Raw genomic sequence first — 25,604 nt, 5'->3', positions numbered from 1 at the left:
AAGCAAAGCCAATCATTCCATGTTTTTCCTAACAACAAAAATAACTAGATACAAACCAAATAATTTTGTGCAAAACAAAAAACACCCCTCAACAGTCCATGAGAGGGTGAAAAGCTGGTCCATTGTTCCACGGCCAGGAAAGAACCCATATTGTTCCTCCTCAATCTGAGGTTCAACTATTGGTCAGAGTCTCATTTCCGGCACCTTGGCATATACTTTTCCAGGGAGGCTGAGCAGTGTGGTACCCTGATAGTTGGCACATATGATCCAGTCCCCTTATTTAAAATTAGGGACCACTGCCCTGGTCTGCCAAGAGTACTGCTCCCGAGGGCCATGTAATATTGTAGAAGTATGTTAGCCACAACATCCCCACAACATCCAGATCCATAAGCATCTCCGGACGAATCTCATCCATCCTTGTGCCTTGCCATTGAGGCGCTTGCCAATTACCTCAGTGACCTCCACCAGGGAAATGGAGCTTGACACGCCAGAAATCTCTGTCCCTGACTTCCGTGAGGAAGGCATGTCTCCCGGATAAAGGAGTTCCTCAAAGTGCTCCTTCCACCGACCGACAATATCCTCAGTTGAAGTCAGAGTTTCTCCACCCTTGCCAAATACAGTATCACAGTAATCACACTGATCACAGTAAAGTACATCTTTGCTTTCTTGTGTGGATGGGAAAATGTACATGTTAAACGTTCAATAAGAACATTATCTATTGTATGTTTTAAAATTCCAATATGATTGGGTTAAAATAAGTTCTGGGTATGTGGGAATGTTGTTGACATAGGTGGCCCCCTAATGAATATCTAAATAATTGGATGTAATCTCTGAACTGTTGCCTCAGTAAATCAGTGGTCCTCATGCAACATCTTCCCAAGTTTCCTCTTAACTGTGCTTTTGAAAAAGGTCCTGAGAAAAAGATTCATGACTTGCACTTAAAGAATAGTTTGCACATTTGTACTCTTGAGTGTGTAGATTCTGCTCTTACTTAAGTGAGTTTTAAGTTCTTCATAAAAATATAGGATTTTGTCTTTTTTTTTTTCAGATATCTTCTATAATACCTACTCTATCAGTGTTTTATTGTCCCCTTCCTTTTTCTTTTCCAGAATAATCTCCTGCTGCAAATCTCCTGCTTCAGTCAACAACTTTTCAACTAGTTTTTAAATTGCTCTTCAAAACCACAGCATGAAACTGCTGATATAAGGAAAGACTGGATGTGAGACTATTGTGTCCGGAAGTTCCAGTATGCAGAAACCATGAATACATCTTGCAGACCAACACAAAAGATTGCAGGCAAAAAAACTCACTTCTGCTCAGACTGTGGAAAAAGTTTTGCTAAACAGAGTCATCTCCAGACACACCAGCGCATTCACACAGGAGAGAAACCGTATCACTGCTCAGAGTGTGGAAATAGTTTTACTACACAGAGTGGTCTTCAAAGACACCAGCGCATTCACACAGGAGAGAAACCGTATCACTGCTCAGAGTGTGGACAGAGTTTTAGAGAAAGTGGTGCACTCAAAATACACCAGCGCATTCACACAGGAGAGAAACCGTATCACTGCCCAGAGTGTGGAAAGAGTTTTCCTGTGCAGAGTAGTCTCCTAACACACCAGCACATTCACACAGGAGAGAAACCGTATCACTGCTCAGACTGTGGGAAGAGTTTTACTTCACAGAGTAGTCTCCGAACTCACCAGCGCAGTCACACAGGAGAGAAACCATATCACTGCTCAGAGTGTGGAAAGAGTTTTACTGTACAGAGTCATCTCAAAATACACCAACATATTCACACAGGAGAGAAACCGTATTACTGCTGTGAGTGTGGAAAAAGTTTTACTCAACAGAATAATCTCCGAACACACCAGCTCATTCACACAGGAGAGAAACCATATCAGTGCTCAGAGTGTGGACAGGGCTTTACTCAACACAGTAGTATGCAAAGACACCAGCGCATTCACACAGAAAAGAAACCATATCACTGCTCAGTGTGTGGTCAGGGTTTTAGAAAAAGTGGTTCCCTCAAAAAGCACCAGTGCATTCACTCCTGAGAGAACAACATCACTGCTCTGAGTTTGGGAAGAGCTTCGGTCATTTAAATTTTAAGGCATGCTGTCTGGGTTTGCCTGTCTGACTGTAGATATTAATGCATATACACTGTCTGGACAGAAGTATTGGGACACATACGCATTACACCTACATCCCATTCTAGATCCATAGGCATTAATATGGAGTTGGTCCCACCTTTTGCAGCTATAGCAGCTTGCACTCTTTTGGGAAGCTTTCTACAAGATGTTGCAGTGTGTTTGGGTGCCCCGTTTTGTGCTGATATTAATACCAGAGGAGGTTTGGAACTGTGCAGCTATTGAGTTAATAGAGTGTTGGTAACTTTTATGCATTATGTGCCTCAACACTCGCCGATGCACTCTGTAACTTTATTCGGTCTGACACTTTGTGGCTGAGTTGCTATGGTTCTTAAATGTTTCCAATTTTCAATAATGCATCTCACAGTTCTTCGCCAAATATCATCATGACATTGCATATCAAGATGGCATTGGAGTGGATGATGCCATTATCTACATGCTGGACAGGACATACTTTCATCTGGACACATCAGAGGCAGCACTGTGAGGAGCATGTTCTTCAATTTCTCCAGTGCATTCAAGACCATACAGCTTGTGCTGTTGGATTCATCCACCTGCGTCCACCCCATCATCGCATGGACTATCTTACTGGATGATCTCAGTATATGTGATCGCAGGGCTGTGTCTCAGACAAGGCTGTGTGCAGTGTTGGGGCACCATGGGGGACTGAATTGGCCCCATTCCTGTTCAACCTGTACACCCCTGATTTCAGGTACAACACAGTTATGTCCTCTGCAAAAAATCTCAGATGACATGGGAATTGTGGGGTGCATGAAGAATGGAGAGGAAGAGGAATACAGGAAGCTGGTGAAGGACTTTGTTGACTATAGTGTAAGCTGAACCGGCTGCAGCTAAACATCAGTAAAACCTAGACTGGGCAAACTAGAGAAGTCAAGCAATTGGAACAAAACACTTGGGAGGCTTTTTACTTTGTGGACCTGGATTACCCACTTCTACCAACAACATACATCCTGCTCACTTCTATTTATTTAATTAGCCAATTCAGTTTCATACAGAGGACTTTGTATCTGGAACTCTCTTTCACCCAACTTGAGAACTTGTAACAGTCAGAATCCCTTCAAAAGACTACCTAAATTCCACTTTGTCACACTAGTCCATTTTTTCAATGTTATTGAAATGAACCTTGCCCCAACCACATTCTTTCTATCCCTGTCTTATGTTCTCCTTTATTTTTTACATCCTTTTTCTCGTCTTTCTGTTTAAACAAAGTTTAAATATGTATAAGATAATCTACTTGCGATACCTTTTTGTACTTTCCCTGCCTTGTTTTGTTTATTGCTGTATTATCATAATTATGTTCTTCAAATATTTGTTACGATTGATCTGTTGTGCATGAAGTAAAAATAGAATACAAAAATAAGCTACTACTCTGTGTTTTTATCCCCAACATGCTGTAGCTCAAATGCAGCTGTCCTTGCAGAAATTGATGTATATCACACTTCAAATATGACAGACAGATGACGTACAATGAGTTGTTTAATTAATAGGAAAATTAGAAAAATACCATGATTTATATACTAGGAATAGTTAATTAATCATTATTTTAACTGTTCATTATGGCACTGCCGATTCAGAATCTCTTTAACTGTGTCAGGTAAAGGAATTTGATTTAGTACATTAGAAATAACTTATCGCGGTGACCATGAGAATGAGAATACAGACCAGTCTGATGGTCACTCGGCAGAAAATGACAAGATGACATTTTTATGTAGTAATAAATATATAATCTTGCTTTTTTACCAGGGAACAGGTATAGGTGACAGTTTTGTGCAAAAAATGTGAAATATAGTTTAAAATGACCTTTTTAATTCACTAACCTTTCATAGAAAATTAAATTTTCATACTGTGAACTTTATAAATTAACCAAATTACACTGTAATTATGGCGTCAGTGGGGCATTCTGTGAATATATTTCATAGAGAAAGTCAGTCAGTGAGGTGGGACAGCCCAAGATCACCACATTAAAGGTGACCATAGACATTTTAGGACTTTTGTCATTATTTAAGTGATAATTTTAATGATGTCATTTTAATTTAAATAGTATATTCCTTCACTTTTTACAGAACAATCATCAGCCCCTTAATTACTGTTAAAGGGGACATACACAATCATTCAAACTGTCCTCTAACAAGATCTGATAATCTGCCGCATTCAATTTCCATCAATTCGGACCAAATTTCCTGTAGTTGTTTATACTATGATCTATTTATTGGATGTGTTCCGTCATCCTTATTCCATTATTTTATTTGTGTAAGTTCAAAACTGCAGTAAATAAATGGGCGACTGCTCTTATGAACTTCTAGCCAATCAGAGCACAGGAGGCGGAGTTTGCTGGTGGGATTACAAAAATATTACCCCCAGATACACAGAGACTATGCCAACTGGAGGGGCTAGTTCTCCAAAGACTAAGAGAAGAAGCAGCAGCGCTCTGCGGGATCGGAGGGAAACAGGAGCTGATCTGCTGAAGGTGAAGATCCGTGTATTCCTGTAACGCAGCTGTAGTTCAGTCAGTCTTAGTGATGGTCATTAGATAGATGCTGCTTCTTTAAGGAATTTGCGGCAGTTCCAGTTTCTGTCGACGCAGTTTCTGGTTGTTGTAGCTGGTTTACGCTCCAAACGGAGCGCTTCTGTGGGAGCGGGTGGGCAGGAGATCACGTGGCTCAGACTGGCTTTAGCGCGAGGAAGAGAGAGGACTGATAGACCGCAGTCACTCCAGATACCTTCTAGATTTAATCCTGGTTCTCCTGCGAGGGGCGCGTTCTCTGCGTCTGTGTGTTTCCTGGTCCACAGTTCCTAAGAGTTGCACTAGTTTTCAGCGCTAAATCTGCGCTGAACGCGTGTAAAACTCTTCTAAAAGCGGCTCCATGCCTAGTCGGGTAACTCCTGTGTGTCTGCTGTGCTCAGCTGATAAATACTGAATGTGTTTGGTCTGGAATGGTAGGTTCAGTGACTGTTTTCGCACTTTATATCTAATTTATGTAAGCTATTGCTTCAACCCTGCAAATAAGACCAAATATTGAAAAGTTCAGATTGGTTCTAGTGCGAGGACAGGGCAGGAGAGGAGAGGTCTGGTAGGCTGCAGTCAGCTCCAGATACCTTCTAGATGTAATCCTGTGTATTGATTCTCCTGCTGGACTGGTGGTGTAACCAGCCCGCAGTCCCATGACTGTTCTGGATCAGAGAGAGAGTGGCAGGCTTATCTGTCCTTAAACTGAACTGGATCACTTCAGAACACATTTTTACTGTTCTTAGGTACCCAAATATAACTTCTTTACTCTTACCTAAAGGTCTCAGTTGATGATGGGAGATCATGGTGGTGAGGGGCTCACAGTTCCTTAGGGGGTGAGAACTGGCAGAAATTAGGTGTGAAGAGGCTGCTAGTGGTTGGGATAGCGTAGTGGTTAACACCTTTGCCTTCTATGCTGTAGACTGGGGTTCAATCCCCATCTGGGCAAACACCCTACACTATTCCAATAAGAGTCCTTGGGCAAGACTCCCAACACCACCTTGGCCTACCTGTGTAAAATGATCAAATTGTAAGTCACTCTGGATAAGAGTGCCAGCCAAATGCCATAAATGTAATGCTAGGTTAAAGAAGGGGGCTGTTGAATTTGTATGGGGGCCCCTGGTTGGGGGGGGCTGCCTTTGACGTTTGAGTGGTGGGGGGTTCTGGTTAAGTTCTCTTGGGTGGACCACTTAAAACTTGATTTCATCTACATAGTTTTCTAAATATCTACGTTTCTCCTACAGAAGGTGATGCTGGTTCAATTGCTTACTTTAAATATGAGAGGGAGGGAGAGGCCCATCTCCTGTGGGACCTTGACCTTTGGACCAGGTACCCCTAACTAAAATGTACCAAACCCATAAAGTCGGATACCATATGGAACTTCAGATGCTACACTGGCCAAATCTGCTTGTTTCTCTGTTAGCTTGTGGGAAATGTGATGAATGAAGAAATAAGCTTTCAGCACATACTGTATCTGGAGTAGTGGTTGACAATGAGACATTATCTGTTTCAGTTAAAACATGTTTGTGGCTGTGATTTGCAGTAAAAAGTCAATTTTGTGGGACCAAAAGATTACGTGTCACACCGTTGTCATTACCATACACGCTATAATGACTTGGTGAATGTAGCTAATAGTGATGTCCTGCAAAGAGACTGGAGTGACTAATTTTATGCTTTTAGAAGTACCTTATCAATAACAATTATTAGTAATAATAAAAGTACTGAACAGATAATTTGATAATCTCTCTGTACTTAGGTTATGTCTTCTGTAACTTATCTCTGTAAAATGTTTTGTAGACCAATATCTTTCTGCTTTTTCATTATCTGCTATAATGGCTCATCAACTAGTATCCTTTTTTTTTCTTCTTTTTTTTCATTCCTCCAGAATGATCTCCTGCTCCAAATGACCAAGTGCTTTCCTGCAAAGGTCCAAGTAGCATCCAGCAATGTATTAAGAACAACTGAATATGAGAATATGGTGTCCAGAAGTTCTGATATTCAGACACTCTGCTGCTGATCTTCTTATAAGCACACCTTGCAAACCAACACAAAATATTACAGGCAAAAAAAGAACTCACCACTGCTCAGAGTGTGGAAAGAGTTTTATTGCACAGCGTAGTCTCCAAACACACCAGCGCATTCACACAGGAGAGAAACCATATCACTGCTTAGACTGTGGAAAGCGTTTTAATCAACAGAATAATCTCAAAATACACCAGCGCATTCACACAGGAGAGAAACCGTATCACTGCTCAGAGTGTGGAAAGAGTTTTAGACAACGTGGTGACCTCAGAAAACACCAGCGCATTCACACAGGAGAAAAACCGTATTACTGCTCAGACTGTGGAAAGAGTTTTAGTCAACAACGTAGTCTCCAAACACACCAGCGCATTCACACAGGAGTGAAACCGTATTACTGTTCAGAGTGTGGCAAGAGTTTTACTGCACAGTTCAATCTTCAAATACAGCAGCGCATTCACACAGGAGAGAAACCGTATCACTGCTCGGACTGTGGCAAGAGTTTTACTGTACAGTGTAATCTTCAAAGACACAAGCGTATTCACACAGGAGAGAAACCGTATCACTGTTCTAAATGTGGAAAGAGTTTTAGAGAACGTGGTGCCCTTAAGAGTCACCAGCGGATTCACACCTGAAAGAAACTGCATCATTGCTCAGAGTGTGGGAGGAGCTTCAGACTTTCAAATTTGAAGACATGCATGATTTGCTGCTTCTAAATCCTCTATGATTAAGGGACACAACAGACTGTGTACTGTGCCCAGGAGAGGGTTACCAGGTCCTAACCCTGGAGAACGGCTAGGGTTAGTATTCCTCAGCAAGCACCTGTTGACCATGTCACTTGTCCAGGCTCAGCCCAAAAAGGGTGACCACATGGAGCCACCACCCAAAAGGTCCAGCATGGGGGACCTGAGCAGTGCCATTATAGGCAGTAGAAGATGGCTGGATGGTCCTTGGTGACATGGACCCCTGCGCTGGAAACTGGATTTTGGCACATGGCATGTAACCTCACTGGGGAGAGCGGCCAGAGCTTAGGCAGAAGAATCAGAGGTACCAACTAGATATTGCTTGGGCTCATCTCCACCCACAGTGTTGGCTCTGAAACCAAACTCCTTGATAGGGGAGTGGTTCCTCTCCTACTCGAGTTGCGCAAGGTGAGAGGTCCTGAGCAAGTGTGGGAAGTCCCCAGCTGACTGCCGTGCGATAGGAGTTTGTCCTGGTGGACGAGAGGGTCGTGTCAATGCAAAGTAAAATTGCAAGGAGGAAACTTGTGACTGTGTGTGCTTAGGCATAAAATAACAGTTATCAGCCTTCTTGGAGTGATTGGGTGGGGTTCTGACAAGAACACTGTCTAAGGACTCCATAGTTTTGCTAGGAGATGATGCTGATGTTTGCAGAGACTGGTTAACATGGCCTGTCTGGTCTAAACTCAAATGGTGAATTATTTTTGGATTACTGTGCTAGACATGGATTGCCCATAACGATCACCAAGTTCATAATTGTACTTGATACCAGAGCTTGTCAAAGGTCAATGATCGACTTTTGTTGTTTGTGACTTGAGGCCATTTGTTCTGGATTGAGATGCGTTTGATTAGATGGCAGTGAAGACTGGTGGTGGTCAGACCTGGTAGACCAAAAGCCAGTGGTGCTGGGAACGAATATTGGAGGCCTATTTTCAGAATGATTTTAATTTACACCTCTGTTAGAACCTTTCTCATGTTCTGGCAGAGGTAGGGTCATGGATGGACCTTCTTATTTAGGAAACAAAACAGAACAAGACCACAAATTAAAGTTCCCTTAATTGTTTTTATTATTAAAAGGCCTGGATTGATTTAAATTAATATATTTTTAATTTCAAAATGCAATAAATAAGGCTTTTTACGTAAGTGTTCAAGTAATCAAATTCGGCAGTACACGGTTTCCAGAACCAGCAGCAAATTCAGTTATTTTTATAATTACACTTTTTAGTATGTAGTAAAATAATTGTCTATTTGATGTCACTGAATACTGGGGATAAAGATAAATAATGGGGGAGAGAGGAGAGAAAGGACAGTTCCACCTCCTAAAATCTTTGTAAGAATGGATTCATAATATACATCATGACACACAAGCCTCCTCACAACTCAAATCAGGAAAATAAAATAAAAAACAACATACACTGTCCACAGTAGATGACCCGTGCCTTATACTAAAATACCCAGTGTAACAAAAACAAGTTTTTAGACATACAGATGATTGTTAAAGGCCTGAAACTTGAATCTTTTCACCTCATATTTTTCCACTTAAAACAGCCAGTTTGTGATTAGAGAGATAAAAGATACTGAAAGTAAGATATGGAATTATATAATGTTCTTTTTAGATTTTTTATTAGGATAGATTTTAAATAAATACATATTAATTTGGATTTGGGATACCTTCCATTGTACCAGAGTTTAATGAGCACCATCCTTGCTGCTACTTCTCTCCAGAGGTTCTTTTTTTGTTTTATGGTCTTTCTCTACTTGGTTTTCTTGTTTTTTTGAGTCTTTGTATTACTAGTGCATGTATTTTGTGGAACATGCTTGTTAATGGATGCACATGCACTATATCGCCAAAAGTATTTGCTCATCTGCCTTCGCACACATGAAATTGAGTGAGATCCCATTCTTAATCTATAGGGTTTAATATGATGTCGGCCCACCCTTTGCAGCTATAATAGCTTCAACTCTTCTGGGAAGGCTTTCCACAAGGGTTAGGAGCATTTATGGGAATTTTTGACAGTTCTTCCAGAAGCACATTTGTGAGGTCAGACAATGATGTTGGACGAGAAGGCCTGGCTCACAGTCTCCGCTCTAATTCATCCCAAAGTTGTTCTGTCGGGATGAGGTCAGGACTCTGTGCAGGACAGTCAAGTTCTTCCGCACCGTTCTCCTGGCAGCCCACCAAACCCAGACTCGTCCATCAGATTCCCAGACAGAGAAGCGTGATTGGTCACTCCAGAGAACACGTCTCCACTGCTCTGGAGTCCAGTGGCGGCGCTTTACAGCACTGCATTCCACACTTTGCATTGCGCTTGGTGATGTAAGGCTTGGATGCAGCTGCTCAGCCATGGAAACCCATTCCATGAAGCTCTCTATGCTGTTCTTGAGCTGATCTGAAGGCCACATGAAGTTTGGAGGTCGGTAGTGAATCTGCAGAAAGTCGGTGACCTCTGCGCACTATGCCCCTCAGCATCCACTGACTGCTCTGTCATTTTACGTGGCCGACCACTTCGTGGCTGAGCTGCTGTCGTTCCCAATCGCTTCCACTTTGTTATAATGCCACTGACAGTTGACTGTGGAATATTTAGTAGTGAGGAAATTTCCTGACTGGACTTGCTGCACAGGTGGCGCCTGATCACGGTACCACGCTGGAATTCACTGAGCTCCTGAGAGCGACCCATTCTTTCACTAATGTCTGTAGAAGCAGTCTGCAGGCCTAGGGGCTTGGCTTTATACACCTGTGGCCATGGAAGTGACTGGATCACCTGAATTAAATGATTTGGTGAGTGAATACATTTGGCAATATAGTGTACCTCTGCCCCTTTAAGCTTTCAGCATCTATGCTGAATGATGGTGTATGCACACTAAAAAAAATACACTACAAGAATCGTAATTTGAGTGTTCACATTTAGGTCGCATATTCACAGATCAGATATGTATCTGATCCAGAATTTTAAAAGAATCTTCCGAAGGCTGACCCTATTGACCAGGCCTCTGTCATCCACCCAAGGGTAACCATAAAAGTAAATAGTTTTTGCCAGCTTTGTTGGTGATTTGTTCTGAGCTGCTCTGACACCGCAGAACATATATTTATAATAAAGCCATTTCTGTAGTATTGTTCATGCTGTTTAAGTATTCGTTTTCCTGGTTGTTGATCCATGTAGTGTATCGTGCTATATATGTATTACTCACAAGTTCAGGGTGAACTTTCTCTGTTCTCTCTTACCTCCTTACCCATCAGGCCTAGGTTTTATCTTTTGTTTCCTCAACTGATATATTATGCACATTTGTTTATTATTGTAACAGTTATGATAATCAATGTTTTGTACCTTGAGCAGTTGGAGGTTATTTTAAAGCATGTAGTGAAAGACTTCTCATCGCTTTCTTCTGTAGCATGAAAATAGGTTTGGTCATGGTTTTGTATGTTTTTCTGTTGTTTTACTTTTTTTTTTTAATTATTAGTCTTTTGTTTTTTTACAAAATAATCTGGAGTGTCTGCTCTTACTGAGCCCCCTTTAATGATGTTTTTTAACACACTCCATGGTTTTTGAGTGTTATTCCTGTATCACCCCAATACTTTCTGACAATATTCCTTCTTGCTATATCTCATGAGACTTGTTCATTTATTATTTTTTAAATTTTTTTTTTTTTTTTAAATCTCTTTAATAAATTTTCCTTTTCACATGCATTTGTTGTTCCTTTAGTAATCCATGGTTTACCGGCATATTTACACCTTCTTGTAAGTTTTCTTAGAGGACAGTTTTTAAATATAACTGAACAAATGTGGTTTTATTTGGGTCATCCTTTACATATACCTCGGCCTGGTTTCGTTTCATTAAGTCTACCCTGAGAGCAGCGATCACTTCAGGAGTTCTAACTTCTAACTTAAACACTTCTAAAACAGACACAGAAGTTTTAAATTAATTACATAAAAAAAATAAGGATTGCGAAGACTGAAACACGATCACATATCATTAATGAGCAACCCATCTACTATTTTGCTTTCAATTCTTTTTGTGAATATATTGTCGATCAGTGTAGCAGTGTCCGTTGTTATTCTTGTTGGTTTTGTAATTACCAGGGAATAGGTTATTGCTGTCCATTGTACTCATAAAATCTGCTGTCCTTTTGTGTCTTTGGATTTAACAAATCAGTATTATAATCACCATATGCCATTTGTACCATATTGTTCTAGTCCAGAAATGATTGTCTTATTCCTTAACTAGGATCTTTGAAAATAATATAAAATGCAAACCGATAAAGGACGTAATCACGGTTGTCCATTTAAGCAAGTAATGAGTACATTAATTGCTACTGTGAAAACACTTCCAAAATGTAATACCACTCACAGATTATAGTATTAGATCCAACAAGAAAAGTTCAGTGCTATGAAATGCGGACTCTGTAAATGACATTCCTCAATCATTTTTAAACATTTCATTGCTTGTAATCAGCTCTAAAAAAGTCCACTTAAAACAACTGTGCTAACTAATTTTCTTGTATTATTGTTTTTATATTCAATCAGATAGGCAAGAAATTGAGCATGCTGCAGTCAGTGCCCTTCGATAGTTTACTTATAGTTTACTCAGACACCATTTACACCATATTTGTGTTTGAAAGCTTAAGTATGATTTATTTTGCCATGTGGCAAGCTATTACTGCCTTATTCATTTACGTTTTACTGGAGCCACAATACCTAAAGTGGAACAAAAAGGATGCTAAGCATTTAATCGTGATATCCAATTCAGTACGTTGGACAGCTGATAGAAGCTGGCAGCTCTGGGAGGTGTTCGATAAAGCTACTAGCTATGGATAAATTTATATTAAACTTGATACAATAGCATTGAGATGAACATATTGATCTGGGGATCTTGACCACCAAACTATAGGTTATTTAATGGTATTTTAAAAGAATCAGAAATATATGCCAGTGTAGAGCGACTGAGAGCGTGTCACTGCAGCAACGTATTTTGTGCTATCAGCTTCTAAGTCGACAAAAAGCGGTAAGTGGCTGAAATATCGTGGCTTCTGCTGGTTGTTTCGTCTTCGCAGAGTGTGGCATGTTGAGTCTAACGCCCTTGTCCGCCTCTAGCGATAGCGATAGTGGCTGTGTTTGTGCTAAGTGCCAGCTAGTTAGCTGTTTGGCGGAGAAAGTGGACCAGCTTGAGGTGCATCTGGGGGTTATTAAGGGATAGGCAGCCAGATGCAGCATTAGCAGCTCCGGGTGCCCTAGGGAGAGTTAGCACCCCTTTGACTCCGGTGTTAGAGCCCTCACAGCGGGGCGAATGGATGACGACTCGGCGGTCTAGCCGAGCCGGAAAGCTAAGGCTAATGCTAATGCTGAGGCCAAAGCTAGCCCACCGGAACACCACGCTCCTCTGATTCGCGTGTCAAACAGGTTTGCCCCGCTCAGTGAAGCACCCACTGTGAAGCCTGTTAAAAGCACTCTGGTCATAGGAGACTCGATTGTTCGACACGTGAAGTTAGCTCCTCCTTTAGGGGCGTCAGCGGTTACAGTTAAATGTTTATCGGGAGCCAGAGCGCCGGACATTAATGGCAACCTTAGATTAGCTGATAAGAGATATTCGAGGACAGTCATTCATGTAGGGGCCAATGATCTCTGTCTGCGGCAGTCTGAGATAACTAAAGCTAATATTTGAGAGGTGGTTAAACAGGCCCAGACGATGTCCGATGCCGTAATCTGCTCTGGCCCCATCCCAATGCGGCGCGGCGCTGAAGCCTACAGCAGGCTTACGGCGTTAAACTGCTGGATGTCCAAGTGGTGTTCCGAAAACCAAGTGGGCTTTATAGACAACTGGTTACGTTTTGAGGGCAAGCCTGGTCTTATAGGTAGGGATGGTGTCCACCCCACGCAGGAGGGTGTTGCCTTACTTTCTTGCAGCATAGCTCATAGTCTCTTAGTTAGTCGGCAGAGTAGTGTAGACAGGTCGCCAGTCCATCGCCGGCCAGACAGACAATCACTCGCACACTCACACCTAGGGGCAATGTAGCATGTCCAATTGGCCTGACTGCATGTCTTTGGACTGTGGGAGGAAACCGGAGAACCTGGAGGAAACCCACACAAACACAGGGAGAACCGGAACACTCCACACAGAGAGGACCCTGGTCGCCCGGCCAGGGAATCGAACCCAGGCCCTCTTTGCTGTGAGGTGACAGCGCTACCCACCATGCCACATCTGAGATCTAAAATGTGGACTACTTAATATAAGATCACTAAACTCTAAAGCAGTCGTCGTAAATGAAATTTTAAGCGATCATAAATTTGACTTTTTTTGTCTTACTGAAACGTGGGTTTGACCAGATGAATATTCAGCTTTAAATGAAGCCACGCCTGTAGGCTATAATTATGCACATAGGCCAAGATTATCAGGCAAGGGAGGTGGAGTCTGTATAATATAGCAAAGTACTCTTGATATCAGAAACAATGCGACACTTTTACTTCCTTTGAGGTCCTTTCTATTCATGTTACAAATCCAATCACAAAAAAGACGTTTTCATTATTTAACATTTACTCACCACCAGGGCCCGACTCTGAATTTATAAAAGAATTTAGTGACTTCGCTGCAAACCTGGCTGTGTGCAACGATAAAGTAATAATTGTAGGAGATTTTAATATCCACTTTGAGAAGGTAGACGACCCATTAAAAAGGGCATTTACCTCAATCCTAGACTCTGTTGGTTTTACCCAAAATGTAACAGGGCCTACACACTACTGTAGTCATACGTTAGATTTAGTTTTGACACTAGGTCTTAACATAGACAAGCTTAATACCCTACCGCAAACCACAGCAGTCTCCGACCATTACCTAATTTCATATAAGCTACGACTTAATATATAGCCATAATATATATACGTCCCCTCGTTATTCAACAAAGCGCTCAATAAAACCTTCTACCGCCCTACAATCTATAGAAAATCTTCCAGAGTTATCAACCCCAGTCTCCACTGCATCAGACCCAATGGAACTAGATTTACTAACCGATTATTTAGAAAATACCTTACAATCCACTTTAGAAAATGTGGCCCCACTTAAAATAAAAAGAATAAGGCAGGAAAAGCTTGCCCCATGGTACAACGATAAAACCCAGACCTTAAAACAAACAGTTCGGAAATTAGAGCGGAAATGGCGTCATACCAAACTAGAAGTGTTCCACTCTGCCTGGAAGGACGGCCTTATAGAGGATAGAAATGCTCTCAGTGAAGCTCGCTCAGCATATCTGGCCTCACTGATCGAGAATAATAAATATCTTAGAATTTAGTTTAGTGTGTGTAGCAGGTGGGGTTTTGCGACTCCACCTATGCTGCTTGTGAAGCTGCGTGGCCGCGTTTAAATTACTGGGCGGCCCCTTTGTACCCTATATATGGGCAGGGGGATGACTACTTTTGGTGCGCTTCCTGTCCCCCCTCCTTTCTGCTGTGACTTCCGTGCCGGCAGCGTTCAGCGTGGAGTTTAGCGTGACTGTTTGGATTACTTCTCATGAGTTTAAGGTATCTGTTCACAGCATTACTGGATAACGTGGTAGTTGGCTTAATTATTAACTCCTCGTATTTGTTTGTAGTCGCGGGCTCGTATTCGATTGCCGGCTCAGCGCTGTGGTATGCATCTCTGATGTTGCCTGGGCACTTTCACTTTAGTAAGGTAATTTCTGCCTGTTTCCTTTATATATGTTCTGGCAGTGAGTACAGCTTTTGGCTAACCTTATTTCTTGGGTGGTGGGATAGTGTTAGTGATTGTGCTGCCTTGCTGCGGGCATTGTCTGCTGGAGCTGTTTGCTGTAGCCATTGTCAGCTGGAGCTGCTGTGTGTCATTACCTGCTGCTGTCTGCTGTGGCCATTGCTTGCTGTGGCTGCTGGCAGAAATTGATGCTGTGCTGGTAAGTATGCAAGCTGCATTCACTTTTAAATCAAATATTAACTAAATTAATTGTAATTCTGTGTATTGTTCTAGGTTTTATTGTCCAGATTGTGCGGACTGATTTGAGCTCCTCACGGTGCTGCTGTTTTGCCTGTTTTGCACCTCTCCAGATTCTCTTCCACCTGCTCTCTACTCTCACCACAGATTACAATGTCATCTGCAAACATCATGGTCAATGGAGCCTCCTGCCTGACCTCATCTGTCAACCTGTCCATCACCATTGCAAACAAGAAGGGGCTCAAAGCTGATCCCTGATGTAGCCCTACCTTCACCTTGAAACTATTTGTCACTCCAACTGCACACCTCACCGCTGTCTCACTATCCTCATACATGTCCTGCACCTCCCTAACATACTTTTCAGCTACACCTGACTTCCTCATACAGTACCACAGTTTCTCTCTTGGCACCCTATCATATGCCTTCTCTACATCCACAAAGACACAATGCAGCTCCTTCTGACCTTCTCTGTACTTCTCTACCAATACTCTTAATGCAAAAATTGCATCTGTTGTACTCTTTCTGGGCATGAAACCAAACTGCTTCTCACTGATCTGAACCTCTCGCCTTAGCCTTGCTTCAACAACTCTTTCCCATACCTTCATGGTGTGGCTCATCAACTTTATACCTCTGTAGTTACTGCAGCTCTGCACATCACCCTTGTTCTTATAAATGGGTACCAGTACACTGCTTCTCCACTCATCAGGTATCCTCCCACTCTCCAGGATTTTGTTAAACAACCTGGTTAAAAAGTCCACTGCCTTCTCTTCTAAACATCTCCATACCTCCACAGGTATGTCATCTGGACCAACTGCTCTTCCATTCTTCATCCTTTTTAAAGCTGCCCTCGCTTCCACTTTACTAATTCTCTGCACTTCCTGATCCACTATCTCTCCCCCTGTTGTCCTCCTCTCTCTCTCTTGTTTTCCTCATTCATTAGTTCTTCAAAGTACTCCTTCCATCTACTCATCACTCTCTGTTCACTCACTAGGACATTTCCCTCTCTATCCTTTATCAGCCTAACCTGCTGTACATCCTTTCCAGCTCTATCTCTCTGTTTAGCCAAATGATACAAGTCCTTTACTCCTTCTTTACTGTCCAGCCTCTCATACAGCTCATCATAGGCCTGAGCCTTTGCATTTGCCACCATTCTTTTCGCTATGCGACTAGCCTCACAGTACTCCTGCCTACTTCCTTCATCTCTCTGGTTATCCCACTTTTTCTTAGCTGCCTTCTTCTTCTGAATACTCTCCTGGAGTCTTCCACCACCAACTTTCCTTGTCTTCTTTCCTCTGACCAGACAAAACACCCAACACATTCTTGCCAGTTTCTCTCACCACCTTTGCTGTAGTAGACTCAGCAGATAGGTACTGACAGGCAAAAAAGATGGCAGAAGCAAAATCCAGGGCGTGGGAGGAGTTTGGTGATGCCATGGAAAAAGACTTTCGGTCAGCTTCAAGTAGGTTCTGGACAACTGTCTGAAAACTCAGGAGCGAGCGAGGTGGCTGCGCCCTAGCTGTATTTGGCAGGGGTGGAGAAAGTCTGACTTCAAATGAGGATTTTGTCAGTCTGTCGAAGGAACATTTTGAAGAACTCCTTAATCTCAGAGCCATGCCTCCCTCATGGGAGTCAGGACCAGAGGCTTCTGGCGTGTCAAGCTCCATTTTCCTGGTGGAGGTCACTGAGGTAGCTGACAAGCATTCGAAGGATCCGACCCTTGCTCACCCAAGAGGCCGGCCAGGTGCTAGTGCAGTCTCTGGTCATCTCAAGGCTTGACTACTGCAACTCACTCTTGGCTGGTCTTCCCATGCAGACCATCAAGCCTCTGCAACTCATCCAGAATGCGGCAGCACGACTCGTCTTCAATCTGCCCAAGTTCAGCCATGTCACCCCACTGCTGCGCTCCCTTCACTGGCTTCCTGTAGCTGCACGCATCAGATTTAAAACCCTAATGCTTGCCTACAAAGCCAAAAATGGACCAGCCCCTACCTACTTGATGGCAATGGGGAAATCTTGAACTGTACCACAAGCCCTTCGAGCTTCGAGTACAGCTCGGCTTGACCCGCCATCCTTCAAGGCGCATGGAAGACAAGCATCGAGAATGTTCTCTGTACTGGAGCCCAGATGGTGGAATGAACTCCCACTGGCTGTCTGAACAGCAGAGTCTCTTGCTGTCTTCAAACACAGACTGAAGACTCATCTCTTACACAGCACTTAAATGAGCACTGAATTATAAGCTGCACTTACATATATTTTATTGTACTGCATTGTGTATTGTAGTTTATTGTAGTGTATTTTATTGTTATTGTATTGCATTGAATGGCACAGAGTTCTGGATAAGATCGTCTGCTAAATCGTTCGCTCTGGATAAGAGCGTCTGCTAAATGCTCTAAATGTAAATGTAAAGGCACCAGGGGTGGATGAGATTCATCTGGAGATGCTTAAGGCTCTGGATATTATGGGGCTGTCATTGGGGCAATATTGCAAGGACCTCGGGAACAGTACCTTTGGACTGGCAGACCAGGGTGGTGGTCTCTATTTTTAAAAAAGGGGAATGAAGCATGTGCACCAACTATCGGGGTATCACACTGCTCAGCCTCCCTGGGAACGTCTATGCCAAGGTGCAGGAAGGGCGACTTTGACCGATAGTTGAACCTTAGATTGAGGAGAAATAATGCAGATTCTGTCCCGGACGTGGAATAATGGACCAGCTTTTTACCCTTTCACAGATTATTGAAGGGGCATGGGAGTTTGGCAACCCAGTCTACATGTGTATTGTGGGTTTGGAGAAAGTTTATGAGGTCCTCCAGGAATACGGGATGCTGCGGCTACTACTACTCTGAGCCGTTCAATCACTGTACTCCTGGAGTGAGAGCTGTGTTTGTATATTTGGCATTAAGTCAGACCCTTTCAGTGTTAGCGTTGGACTCTCCATTTCTGCTTGTGATTTTCATGGACAGCATTCAACAAATATTCAAGGCATAGCTGGGGTCAGGAGGGCATTATGTGCGGAGGCAGGAGAGTGGCGTCTCTGCTATTTGCAGATGATGTTCTTTTGGCTGGTTCACATGGATGTCCTTTCCTCTTACCTGGAGTGTGAAGCGGTTGGTATGCAGATCAGCTCCTCCAAGTCAGTCCATGGTCTTAGCCTGGAAAAGCATGGCATGTCCACTCCAGCTAAGGGGAAAGGACTTGCCCCAGATGGAGGAGTTTAAGTATCTTGGGGTCTTGTTTACAAGTGATGGGAAGAGGGATCGTGAGATCGGCTGCAGGCTGGGACAGGCAGCAGCAGTAATGCAGTCACTGTACTGGACTGTAGTGGTGAAGGGGGAGCTGTGCCATAAAGCGAAGGTCTCTGTTTACTGGTCGCCTTTGTTAACATGACCTATTGCCTGGGACTTATCAAGCATTTTTTTTCCAGAATTACAGTTTTCATAGTCTAAGTCAGCAAAAAACACAAGCACTGATAAATAAATGTTAGCAAATATTTCATTTTAGATGTGTAATGTTTGGTGAGAAATGTTGATGCTTTACACTTACATGTGTTCTCCAAGTAGTAAGCAGGCACCTCACAGCAAGGAGGGCCTGGGTTCGATTCCCTGGCCAGGCGACCAGGGTCCTCTCTGTGTGGAGTCTGCATGGGTTTTTTCCAGGTTCTCTGGTTTACCCCCCACAGTCCAAAGACATGCAGTTAGGTCAGCTGGACATGCTACATTGCCCCTAGGTGTGAGTGTCTGTGTTTGTCTGTCTGTGCCCTGTCCAGGATGTATCCTGCCTTCCGCTCAATGACCGCTGGGATAGTCTGCCGCACCCCAAAATCTGCTCTGATCTGAGGAATTGAAAGGAATAGTAAAGATTATGGAGGTATGTAAGGGCGAAATCATGAGGAGCTTTGAAAGTTTATAAGAGTTGTTTGTACTTGATACAGAGAGACACTGGTAACCAATAAAGCTGATGGAGGATGCAGATGATGTGTGCAGCGCATCTGGTGAAATTGAGGACTCTGGCTGCTGAGTTTTGAATTAACCAGAGCTGGGTAAGCCATTTAATAGAGATATCATTAAACAAGGAGTTGCACTAAACACAGTGGAAGAGAATGAAGGTGTTGACCAGCATTTTTGCATCAGCATTGATGTGCAGATGATAAAATGAAGTTTTAGTGAGTGACTTAACATGGAGCTCAAATACACACTATATTTCCAAAAGTATTCGCTCGTCTGCTTTCACACGCATATGAACTTGAATAATATCCCATTCTCAATCCATAGGGTTTAATATGATGTTGCCCACCATTTGCAGCTATAACAGCTTCAACAGCTTCTACGAAGGCTTTCCACAAGGGTTAGGAGTGTTTATGGGAATTTCTGATCGTTCTCCCAGAAGCGCATTTGTGAGGTCAGACACTGATGTTGGATGAGAAGGCTTGGCTCAAAGTCTCCACACTAATTCATCCCAAAGGTGTTCTATGGGGTTGAGGTTAGGACTCTGTGCAGGCCAGTCAAGTTCTTCCACACCAAACTCGCTCATCCATGTCTTTATGGACCTGCTTTGTGCACTGGTCTGCAGTCATGTTGGAACAGGAAGGGGCCGTCCCACAACTGTTTCATAACTGGACTTGTTGCACAGGTGGCGTCCGATCACGGTACCATGCTGGAATTCACTGAGCTCCTGAGAACGACCCATTCTTTCACTAATGTCTGTAGAAACAGTCTGCAGGCCTAGGTGCTTGGTTTCATACACCTGTAGCCATGGAAGTGATTGAAACATCCAAATTCAATTATCTGGATATGTTTCTCTCAGTTGTGAATGTGCCGGTGTATCTTGAGGAAACCACTTTCTCTAACACGCTAACCATACTCTGAGTAGTGATACTGCTTCAATCCTGTGTGAATATGCTGTTGCCTTTGGAGATGACTCTGTGTAGTAAAACTCTTTCCACCCTCTGAACAGTGGCGAGTTCTTTTCTTGCCTGTAACATTTTTTGTGTTCATGTGAAGAGCAGCAGGTGTTTTCTGAGTATCCGAGCTTATGGACCCCATATTCTCACAATCAATCTTCCCTTGTTCCAGCACTTTCACTTTGCTTAATTTTTAATTAGGAATTTGCAGGAAAATTGTCATCAGGCACAGGAGATTTGCAAAAGGAGATTATTCTGGAGGAGAAAAAGGAAAAAAAAGAACACACCAGTTGTGTTGTTGGAAAAGTGCATCAATGTAATTACCCTTTTAATGTAAAAATTTCATTTTAGAAATCAGTACTTGTGTGGTGTTCGTGTTTACATTACTCAGGGGTCTAGTGGAGCCACCACTGTTTTTTAATAATTTATACCAATTAATGTAAAATTACCAAATGCTTAAAATATCACAAGTGGCCAGCGTACGTTTCTCCTTTAGCATCTGTAGCCAGTCAGCAGCCACACACACACACACACACACACACACACACACACACACACACACACACACACATGTAGCAGGTGAACAGCACCTCCAAACTTTTATTCTCTGCAGGCTCACCCCAACACCACATGTGTAATAAAATGTGTATGGATGAACAGTGTGAATAATTGAGAATGTGTCTTATTTATGTTCTTCACAGAAAATGATTTCATTTTTTATTGTGGTAAACATTGAAATGACATGGACAATAAAGCAAAATAGTGTGCTGTAAAATGAAAATATGTACAGTGTAACAAAAATACAAATGCAAGACTTTTGGTTTTGTTTCTGCTTTCTGCCCTCCACTCATCTGTGTATTATATTTATACATGCATATCTATATTTGTTTACCACTATATACCGTCTTTCTGCACTTTATATGTAAACGATACAGTATTTTGCACTTGTGGTTAGAAGCGAACTGCATTTCATTGGCTTTGTCCCTGTAACTCTGCACAATGACAATACAGTTGAATCTATTCTTGAACCTAATCTAATCTAATATAGAAGTATTTTGCATCATGGACAAAATGAAATGTATTATTTGGAATGTTAAATGAAGCTTTTTTTGTGTATTAATATTTTACAAAATGATGTATTGCACCCGTCACACAACCCAGTGATCAATTTCTGAATGTGTTTCGTCGTCCTTATTCCATTATCTTATGTCATATTTCTGTAAAATGAGCGCTTATGAACTTCTAGCCAATCGGAGCGCAGGAGGCGGGATCTGTCGGAATACGGGTGGGAATAGAAAAATTACGCCCCCTGATCACAGTGATGACGTCGTCGGGGGCGCTAGTTCTATAACGGTGGTTTTCCAAAGACAATAAAGTGGAGAAGAAGAGGTTTAGAGAGAATCAGGAGCCGATCTGCTGAAGGTAAAGAGCCGTTTATCTCTTTTTCTCTCTGTTTCTCTGTTTATAACTCACTCTAACAGAAATAGAGAGAAACAGGAGCCGATCTGCTGAAGGTAAAGAGCCGTTTATCTCTTTTTCTCTCTGTTTCTAACTCACTCTAACAGAAATAGAGAGAAACGGGAGCCGATCTGCTGAAGCTAAAGAGCCGTTTATCTCTTTTTCTCTCTGTTTCTCTGTTTATAACTCACTCTAACAGAAACAGAGAGAAACGTGAGCCGATCTGCTGAAGGTAGATTTTTCAACTTTATTGTACACAGAACATACAAAAAGGAGCAATTTAAAAGAGTACTGCAAGCAAATGATGAGAAAATAGAATGAGTAAAACAAAAGAAGAAAATAAATAAATAGAATACAGAAGAAAGGAAAAAAGAAAAACAGAGAGCTCGGGCTTAGATTCTAAATTATAGTCTTCAACTGAGGAACAGTTGGTGGGCGTACTTATTATTCATCAGTTTAAGAGCTTTGCAATATAAAATAAAGTCATTGTGAAAAACACAGAAGTTTGGCTCAACTTCCAAGTAGTTGGCTTGATGAAAAAATTTCCCAGAATGATAGCTGTTTATCAGAAAATCTTTGTTGTAATTGTCCATAATAAAACAGTAAATTATGTCTTTGTCAAAGAATATTTTGAGAAAAGGAACTTTGGAAAATAACTGGTGAAAGATATCAGACCACAACGTTTCAACATCTATGCAATGAAAAAATAAATGCTCAGTTGTTTCAACATCATCAGAAAAGACAGTTATTTTTTTCAATACCACATCATTGCTGAATAAAGTGAATGGAAGGATAGATTCCATTTAAAGTTTTAAAGTGAACTTCTTTGGCTTTTGGAATGATTGGAAATTTGAGGTATCTGGTACGAAACTTATTAATTGATTGTGGTGGGTAAATTTGACGAATGGAATTTATAAATGGAAGAGTGGGATACAGAATATTGTCAAGTGTGTTCCGGATAATCTTATTGGAAAGTTTGGAGTCCAAGAAGAGTCTCCAATCAATAATTGTGGTAAACAGGGTACGATGGGTGAATGAGCCAGAGCACCTGCAATCAAACACAGAATACATTTAGAAATGGTGTTAAAATTAAACTTAAATGTTTTTTGTTTTGTTTTCAAATTATATCGATGACATAGAGCATCATCTGACAACAGGCAGCGATTACTATCAACTAAATGTAACACCGACCAAATGCCCTTTTCCATCCAGTCCTTATTAAACAACAACTTGTTCTTTACTGTGATACAACGATTATTCCAGAATGGTGAGACATGTGAAGTTATGATTGTACAGCATTTTCCTGTATAACAACACTTACTGGTGAAACTGAAATTTTGCAGTTTTAGATTGGTTATAAAGACGGGACGCTGCAGGACAGGACGACTGCAGTCCGATCCAGATTGCTTTTAGATTTAATTCTGTTTACTGATTCTCCTGCTAGACAGGTGGTGTAAGAGGGAGACAGGCAGGCATATCTCTCCTTAAACTGACCTGGATCACTTCAGCACACATTTTTCACTGTTTTTTTGGTCTTCAGATAATATTTATTTACTTTTTCTTATTTTTTGCATTTTCTTTATTTAAGCCTTAAAATATGTTTTTTTTCTCATGGAAATTTTAAAGTGTAGACTTTTTTTGACTGAAGTAATAACCTAAAAGCAGCTGTTTTGAAAATAAGCTAAAGGTCTTGGTGTTATTGTGATGGGAGAGGGTGGTGGTGGTTGTGGGTGGGGTCGTAGGTGCATTAGATGTGAGAATTGACCGAGATGAGGTATGAATAGTCTGCAGACAGGGTGCTGTCAAGGTCAAAGAACACTGTTCCATATATCTCCCTGATCATAATTCACACTTCTTTCACTTTCCTGAAAGGGGAATTCATTAAAAAGAAATTATACCTTAATTTCTTGTTTTTTAATGCCTTTACTCTCATGCCATTCCAATTGTTATTACTGTAAAATTATCTGAAATCCATCAAAAGCAGCAGAATCCGAGATCCGTTGTGGTCCAGTAAAATTTCAGTTTTATTAGAGGTACTAAACTGCTGCCAGGCCCTGAAATAATTTTACTCAGGACATTTAATACTTGGTTACATTTACACTGTTTTTCTAACTCATTTTTACTGAAACAGAAAGAAACAAACTTCAGTTTCTATCTGAGAGATTTTCGGTCAGTTACTCAGTAATGAAGTAATTTTTGAGTTTTTAAGTTTGTGCTTATATTCGAGTTTATTTTACTGATAGTACTTTTATGTTAGACTCATTTTACTTCAGTCTTTTTTTATTGCAGTGAATTTTTTTTCAGTTTGGGGGGGGCTGATGGTTTGGTTTCAGGTGGGGTCTACTGGTTTAGTTTGGTTCAAGTCAAGTCAAGAGGCTTTTATTGTCATTCCATCTCTGTACAAATACACAGTGGAGTGAAATTATGTTCCTCCAGGAATGTCACGGAGCAACAAGGAACAAAGAGTACAAAGTGTGAACGTGAGACATCGTGTGCAAACAAAAAATTAAACTAGAAACAATAAATACGATAGACATTAGATACAGTAAACAGACAGGCCAGTGCAGCACCGACATAGCACTCATTCTGGACATGAGGTCGTGGAATAAGGTGCAGAGATATTAACCTGCTGTGATCTGAGAGTCACGCAGTCAGACGACAGACAGAAACACAGCAGTTACTGAGGTAGAAAAACCAGAGTGAACAGTGAAAACACAGTGTAGCAGCAATGACCAGATAGTGCAGGTAGAGCATCAAAAGAGTTGTGTGTGGAGAGTGTGTGTGAGGGGGGGGGGTCAGTCCTTGTGAGTTTAAGAACCTGATTGCTTGAGGAATAAAGCTGTTGCAGAGTCTGGTAGTGGTGGCACGGATGCTCCGGTACCTTCTGCCAGACGGCAGCAGTGAGTAAAGTCCGTGTGAGGGATGGACGGGGTCATCCACAGTGCTAATGGCTTTCCGGATACAACGTCTGGTGTAGATGTCCACGATGGAGGGGAGAGAGACCCCGATGATCTTCTCAGCTGTCCTCACTATACGCTGTAGGGTCTTGCGGTCTGAGGCGGTGCAGTTCCCAAACCAGGTGATGATGCAGCAGCTCAGGATGCGCTCCACAGTCCCCCTGTAGAACACGGTGAGGATGGGAGTGGGGAGATGAGCCTTCTTCAGTCTCCGCCGTAGAGGAGCTGCTGGGCTCTCTTGGCTATGGAGTTGGTATTGAGGGACCAGGTGAGGTTATCTGTGATGTGGACAACAAGGAAATCTGACGATTTCCACAACAGAGCCAGTGATGTTCAGTGGGAGGTGGTCACCTTGCACTCTTCGGAAGTCAACAACAATCTCCTTTGTTTCGTCTACATTCAGAGACAGGTTGTTGGTTCTGCTCCAGTCCGTTAGCCGCTGGACCTCCTCTCTGTATGCTGACTCGTTGTTCTTGCTGATCAGACCCACCACAGTCGTGTCATCAGTGAACTTGATGATGTGGTTTGAGCTGTACTTTGCAGTACAGTCAGGAGTCAGTAGAGTGAACAGTAGTGGACTGAGCACACAGCCCTGAGGGGCACCAGTGCTCAGTGTGGTGGTGCTGGAGATATTATTTCCCATCCTGACTAACTGAGGTCTCTCAGTCAGGAAATCCAGGATTCAGTTACAGAGGAAACTGTTCAGGCCCAGCAGGCTCAATTTTCCCGTGGTTGGCTTGGCTGCAGGTTCACTTTGGGTGGTGGGCTGCTGGTTAAGTTTGGGTGGGAAGGCCTCTTCTCCCCAGTTCTTTAAGTGTTTTGAAATCAACTAGCATTACCACTTTTATCGCCTATTTGAGAGTCCAAATCTTTCCTGGTCAGGTACAGGATTTGTAAGTTTTTTTTATCAAAAAACACAATTTGTTTT

The 25,604-nt window shown here is 42.1% G+C and overlaps 1 protein-coding gene, 1 long non-coding RNA gene and 1 pseudogene across 2 annotated transcripts in view; 2 read left to right on the top strand and 1 right to left on the bottom strand.

Moving 5' to 3' along the window:
* The window catches only part of LOC108443626, a 29,970-nt pseudogene extending 21,489 nt beyond the window's left edge, over window positions 1-8,481 (top strand).
* Window positions 1-25,604, bottom strand: part of LOC108443622 (zinc finger protein 850-like) — a 225,995-nt gene that overhangs the window by 78,831 nt on the left and 121,560 nt on the right. The window lies entirely within an intron of this gene.
* On the top strand, window positions 14,850-15,232 carry LOC119261985. The gene is made up of 3 exons (XR_005129320.1): window positions 14,850-14,940; window positions 15,012-15,091; window positions 15,175-15,232. It is a non-coding gene; the product is annotated as an uncharacterized LOC119261985 (long non-coding RNA).

This window comes from Pygocentrus nattereri, chromosome 2, assembly GCF_015220715.1.
Source record: "Pygocentrus nattereri isolate fPygNat1 chromosome 2, fPygNat1.pri, whole genome shotgun sequence".
Taxonomy (NCBI): domain Eukaryota; kingdom Metazoa; phylum Chordata; class Actinopteri; order Characiformes; family Serrasalmidae; genus Pygocentrus; species Pygocentrus nattereri.
This window is presented reverse-complemented; position numbering and strand designations above follow the sequence as displayed.